Here is a 7500-nt window from a genome sequence, read left to right as displayed (position 1 = left end):
TGGGTTAATATATCATGGGTTATTATTTACGTTTATGTACAAGTTAAGATTTAACCAAGTTTCCAATAAATGCAAAAATTCTTTATATGTCATTATTTATATCAACAATAGTAACAGCAGTGGTCACAGCCACTAGATACAGTCATGAATACTGTAGCTGAGACTGTGATGTTTTGTTGACTTAATGAAGCAGAAATATCATACACCACTGAAGACATATGTACGTGAGTGTTTGTGTGTGCACCGCCTTACGTTCATCGCAGGGCGGAGTGTTTTGCCAGCCGGTGGAAGTACAAGACACGAGGCGGGTTGAGGAATGAGATGCGATGAAGGTGAGGTTGCCAAGGCAGGTGGCATTGACAGCGGACCCCACTGGCCATAAACCATTTGTCCAGTTAGTGGTGGCGTTGACAACTTGAGGTTCGAGAGAGCATACTGTAGGGAAAAGGCAGTGGCACCACCACAGATTACCCAACATTATAGTAACTTTTGTATTATTAGAAATAGTGGCCAAGGTCATTCAATGCAGAGCTTTTTCAATAGTAACAGAAAAAAATACCCATGCCTCTAACTTCAGTTATCCTGTGTAATATTTTATAATAATATATTCCAGGAACAATGACTGTACTACAAGGTAAGATTCCAGAAGAAATTGGCAATGGTACCATAGAAAGAGTTGTGCTTTTAAGGAAAATCTCCATATTCAAAAATTTAGTAACCATACACAAACGAGGATGATGCTGTAATTAAGTGGTTATTGTATCATTAACATTTAGTTGATGAATAAATTCACCTTTCTGGCAGGAATTTGTGGTCCAGCCACTGTTGGTGCACTGGACGGTGAACTGCAGATCGCCGCCGGGTATGATTACGGCATCAGAGTTGCAGGAGCCATTCACTGTAGATCCTACTGGCCATACTTGGGATGGTGTCCAAGCTGTGATGGCATTTGGCACGTTCGGCGGCTGATCGCACACTGAACCAAACCATTATTACTCAGCGGCAAGTAATGGTGCCAGGGAAAAGACAGAGCATCATCAAGGGTCACCACCTGCTCCTCTACCTCCATAACGTAATACATAAACATGATTACTATTAATTGCGTAGAGGAGACAAACATGGGGATAGTATGTTACCTTTGGGCTTTGCTATATTACGGTCTAATAAGCTTTTAACTTAACTTTGAATAGTCGTTTCAAAATTATCTATTGAAAGAAATCCAATTCATTCTTGATGAAGTATTCGGTTGTAATATGTTTGACTTTAATTCGTAAATAATCAAGCCTTGATGTCCGAAAACAAATATTATATAAATTAACGCAAACTCTCTTGAGGGGAAGTCATTCGGGAATCTTGTGTGGAAGCAGAACACTACTCTTTGGTCAATCTGTTATTACAACACTGTTAAGACATTCATCAAGACCAAGACAGGTCAATCTCTCTGCCTCACACTAACCAGAGCTTTAACTGACCTCATACTATTCTGCTTTATAGGAGTTTGGCCAAATATACATGTACAGTATACGAGTAGTTAATAGGTGGTGGTTGAGTGCAGTTATGGGAATGTCTACCCCAAACAAAATAATCAATATTTAGATCCTCAAAGTATAGCTTGTAAACAGGTGTTATAAGCTCATATGATTTCTTCCTTTGTGAATATAAGCTATCTTGCCATCAGGAATGGTTCTGGAGATAAATGTAGCATCCACTAATGGCTGACATGTGCCAGGGAAGCCATACTGGGAACTGTACGAGATAAACCATCTCCAAACTCCTAGACAGCCAAGGCTTATTTTTTTTAATAATATTATTATTAATAGCACTATATGATATGTATAATCAGAACTGATCCTGTCCAGTGGGTGTTAACTTAATTTAGGCTTTATATTTGGAGTAAATTCTGCTATGAGTTCATTTGCAAGTGTTACGGATATCTAATTAATTGTTTGTCCCAAGTACTACTGTATATATATTCGTGCATGGTGCATCTTCAACCGACTAGGTTGGAACGAACACCAGAATAACTAGATTTAGAATTTGGAATCAAGTTTACATAAAGAAGATTTTCCATATCCACTGGATTGTTAAAATTAAACCTAAATGAAAACAAAGAACTAACAAGGTCCAATGGGAGCATAGAAAAATCCAATAATTAATACTGTTAATTTAAACATATAATGCTAATAATAATTTCCCACATGGGTATAGGGATCCACTGCAGCCCACAGGATGGGTATTGTGTTCATTCCTGCCCACAGGAGAGGTATGGGGTTTGCTACCATCCATGGAATGGGTATGGGGTTCGCTACCATTCATAGGATGGGTATGGGGTTCATTACTGCCCAGAGGATGCGTATTGGGTTCACTGCCTCTCACAGGATGGGTATGGGGTCACCTACTACCCACAGAATTGGTATGGGGGTTCACTACTGCTTACAAGATGGATATGGGGTCAACTACTGCCCACAGGATGAATATAGGATCCACTACCAGCCACAAGATGGATATGGGGTCCACTACTGCCCACAGAATGAGGTTGAGGTCCACTACTGCCCACAGGATGGGGCTGGGGTCAACTACTGCCCACAGGATGGGGTTGGGGTCCACTACTGCCCACAGGATGGGGTTGGGGTCTGCTATTGCCCACAGGATGGATTTGGGATCCAATATCACCCACAGATTGGATATGCGGTCAATTGTGAATACACCATTATCCAATTATATATCCTATCTCCTCATTAAATATTTTACTTCAAATAATGCATATTTCTACAACTAAACCCTCGAGTGATAGCAATAGGTTTGTATTTTAACTCACATGAGAGAACATACAGAAGGCGACTAAAGACTGTTGGGGTTTCTAATTTAATTATATAAAATAGACTGACAATATTAACAATATAGTGAATTTAACTTGTTTATTTTAGCTACCCTTTCCAATGAACACAATGGACCTAACTGGTCACCATTCACAGTCATCTTCACCAGCCTAAGTCTCTAACTTTGAATTGTCACTCTAATACTTCACACCCGGTTAGTCTCCCAGACTGAAGTTACATACTCCCATCTCCACTATTGAAGGTGGTGGAGGCCAATACCATCAGTAATTTTAAAGCGTTATATGACAAAGAGTGCTTGGAAGACAGGACACCACGAGCGTAGCTCTCATCCTGTAACTACACTTAGGTGCTACACAACTACAGTTGGTAACTACACTTGGGGTGCCTGACAGCTGAGTGGACAGCGCTTCGGATTCGTAGTCCTGAGGTTCCGGGTTCGATTTCCGGTGGAGGCGGAGACAAATGGGCAAAAAAGTTTTTCACCTTGATGACCCTGTACCTAGCAGTAAATAGGTACCTGGGAGTTAGACAGCTGCTACGGGCTGCTTCGTTGGGGTGTGTAACAAAAAGGAGGCCTGGTCGAGGACCGGGCCACGGGGGATGCTAAGACCCAAAATCATCTCAAGATAACCTCAAGAAAAGTAATTACACTTAGGTAATATACTCTCCCACTGCAGACTTGACTCGGGTCAACAAGATCACATCGGGTTCCCTCATTTCCTTGTTTGCCCATCGTCACTGTCCCAGGTGGAGGAAAGGACTTGATAGAACCCAGGCTTCCACAAACCTGACTTCTTGCCAGTCACAGGTTTTGCCACCACACCCAGCATCACCAAGGTCATCTTGATCAGATTAAATGAAAATTTCCTCGTTTCCAAGAACTTTGAATCACTCATATTCCTCCAAGTTGCCCTTTGTGACCTGTTGGCGGCAATATTAACTTGGGCGGGCTAAAGCTGTCTTAATCCATTTGACCTCACATTTATGTGTAACCACTAACTTCTATGTACCAGCACTCCTTTCAACCACCATTTAAGTGTTGTAGTGTTTGATCCACTAGCCAATGCTTTCTCCTAACTTGTGGATTACTACAGGACCACTGCCATTTACAGAAAGGGCATGGGCTACATAGTAAATAAACAAAATTATGAATTTTCTTGGCTAAGAGTAAGTTGCCATAGTTTTAATTGAATACCAGTCCCAAGTGTCTCATTTTATTTGCTATCTGTATATCTTTAATATTAACTATTGCAAGAGGAAAGACTATGTCACTGACAAAGGATATAAATACTTGTATACCAACTGAAAAAGGATGTACAGTACTAGTTCATGAAGAATCTATAGCCTCCAGCAAACTTTCATACATAATAGACTTACTGCTACAGCAGCAAGACTTACCTGGGACACAGCCAGTCCTGTTCTCCCAACCCTGGCTGGTACACATGATGGGCTGGGTTTTAGTAGCCTCTGACAAGAACATGTAATGTTGAAAGCAGGTGGCAGTTGCGGCCTCCCCCACCGCCCACATTACGTTTTGCAGGTCCACTGTGGCATTCTGCACCACCGGGTCTCCCAGGCATACTGTTGGAGAGCAACCAACACCATCAGTCATAGATATGGATACAGACACTTTAACATTAAAGACTAATGAGGAGGCACAAGTAAGCCAGCAGCCTTGGGGATGCCAGACACTCGCAACCATCACGTGTAGCAGGTTTAGGACACTTCATTTACTCTTTAATTTAAATTATATTTCCCTCACTGAATCTTTAGTTTAATGTAGGCACGCAAAATGCTGGACAGTCTAGACTATTAATACCATACATACGAGGAAATCTGTAATAACATGCAAAAGTTAGAATGATTGAGCAACGCTATCAAGTGGGTTGTAGAGCTAAAATATATTCTTTAAATTACAGCTGGCAAATAATGAAAAGTGGATGAAATGACATAGTTCATCAAAGTTAAGTATTATGCTCCGACAAAATAGAGGGTTGGACGAATACATGGCACACTTAACTATTTTAGCTGCAGTGGCACTTAGCCAGGTTAAAGCATATCACATTAATAATCTCTAATGTGCCATCTACTTCCAACCATAATCACTAATGACACTTGCAATCGTATTCCCTAACGATTAATAACATCTGTAATTATATTAATCTATGTTCCCAAATGTTCCATAAATCACACAGGAAAGCCGAAAGTAACTTGCGTCCCATCAGGCCAATTGATGATCAACTTGCCAGAAGCAAACTGTCCAAAGTCAGGGGAAGCATAGATATGTAACAATGTAACATCATCAGTCTAACTCCAATAGAGAGTGGTTCAGTGACAAATGTTCAAGATATACCGCAGATCTTCTCCTACACCATTGACATCCATCAGCGTACAATGTAACTCTTGACGAGTCTAATTCCAACTCTCATGCAAAACGCTGCAGCCTCACTACAGAACAGACAGCCAGTTCTGGCCTTACTCGAGCTACCCACTCTCATCCTTCATTTGAGCTCTCCGATCCCACCCCTCTTTCGAGCTCTACGCTCTTGCCCTGCTCTGAGCTCTTGACTCCAGCCTTGGCTCAAGGCCTCACGCAAGCTCTTTGTCTCCGGCCACAGTCAGTACTACGTCCTACCTGACTCTACCAGCAACATGTAACAAACATCCTCACCTCAACCTATAACGATACATTATACTATTTCTAACATCTAACTAAAAATGTATTAAATATAAAAAAACAACTTGAATGTAATGAAACGCCATTTTTTGGTAGAGCCCCAGAGACTCCATGGAGCTGTTGGTCTGATATTACCTAATATTAGTAATGTACAGGGTCACTCACCCAGAAAGGTAAGCACCCTAAAACAAACCCTATCTGATTAAAAAAATTGGTACTGAACGCGGAACTGTTGGACATTCTTTCCCTCCCCGGGAGAGGGAAAAGGGAGCTCCAAACACACCCTCCCTGGGAGGGGGAAGAGGGAGCACCAGACCCCTCCCCCCCCCCCCGGGTCGGCCATCCACCCCCAGTTATGAGGCTGATGTGAGACTTGGCAGTAGTGCGACTCTGGCTCCTGACATTCCAGTGCTGTGCCTTGTGGTGTGGTCCTGTTCCGTGGTGGTGTGCGAGCCAGGAGTAGTTTCACCAGTACTCGGGCTGCATGCGCCTAGGGTTACCTTTCCTAGGTGCCCTGTAAGTACTACCCTTGGTACTTTTTGTAGTACCAAGTACTACCCTTGGTTTTTGCAACTGAAAACTCACACCCCAGACATAACCGGACATAATGAGGTGATAGCCGACTCACTTCTGGGGTGTGAGTTTTCAGTTGCATATTGTCCTGGGGACCATTCAGGCTTGTTCGCATTTGTGTTCCTCACGTGTGCCCCAAAGAATGAGGTGATTTGGTAAAATGCTATGCCCAAGATTACTATCCGAGTGCCGGCGGTGGGGTGGTTCAAATAGCCTCGGCTATCACCTCATTATGTCCGGTCGTGATGGTCAAGTGGATTAAGTCGTCTTGTACATACCAGTTGCGTTGCTCCTGGGAGTATGGTTCGAGTCACTTCTGGGGTGTGAGTTTTCAGTTGCATATTGTCCTGGGGACCATTCAGGCTTGTTCGCATATATATATATATATATATATATATATATATATATATATATATATATATATATATATATATATATATATATATATATATATATATATATATACATATATATATATATATATATATATATATATATATATATATATATATATATATATATATATATACATATATATATATATTAGTATATTTTGGTAGCAGTCTTTCCTGTAGACATATATTATTAAATATGACCGAAAAAGTAAGATTAATAATTCTAACACGAATTTTCTCAATCTTTCGTACATTACGCTTCACTGTTGGAGGTAATCAAAAATCACTTCTCCAAAATTCATTTTTATTTCTAGTCTGACGCGACACGGGCGCGTTTCGTAAAACTTATTACATTTTCAAAGACTTCACATATACACAACTGATTAGAACTTGCGTTTCCCTGATATTATATCTACATTTGAGTGAGGTGGGAAGGATGATGTGGCATTAACACAAGACAGAACAGGAGGGGATATTAATAGGGTATTAAAAGTATCAACACAAGACAGAACAGAAACAATGGGTATTGAATAGAAGTGTTTGTAGAAAGCCTATTGGTCCATATTTCTTGATGCTTCTATATTGGAGCGGAGTCTTGAGGTGGGTAGAATATAGTTGTGCAATAATTGGCTGTTGATTGCTGGTGTTGACTTCTTGATGTGTAGTGCCTCGCAAACGTCAAGCCGCCTGCTATCGCTGTATCTATCGATGATTTCTGTGTTGTTTACTAGGATTTCTCTGGCGATGGTTTGGTTATGGGAAGAGATTATATGTTCCTTAATGGAGCCCTGTTGCTTATGCATCGTTAAACGCCTAGAAAGAGATGTTGTTGTCTTGCCTATATACTGGGTTTTTTGGAGCTTACAGTCCCCAAGTGGGCATTTGAAGGCATAGACGACGTTAGTCTCTTTTAAAGCGTTCTGTTTTGTGTCTGGAGAGTTTCTCATGAGTAGGCTGGCCGTTTTTCTGGTTTTATAGTAAATCGTCAGTTGTATCCTCTGATTTTTGTCTGTAG

The sequence above is a fragment of the Procambarus clarkii genome, chromosome 17 (assembly GCF_040958095.1).
Source record: "Procambarus clarkii isolate CNS0578487 chromosome 17, FALCON_Pclarkii_2.0, whole genome shotgun sequence".
Classification (NCBI taxonomy): domain Eukaryota; kingdom Metazoa; phylum Arthropoda; class Malacostraca; order Decapoda; family Cambaridae; genus Procambarus; species Procambarus clarkii.
Note: the sequence above shows the minus strand (reverse complement) of the source record.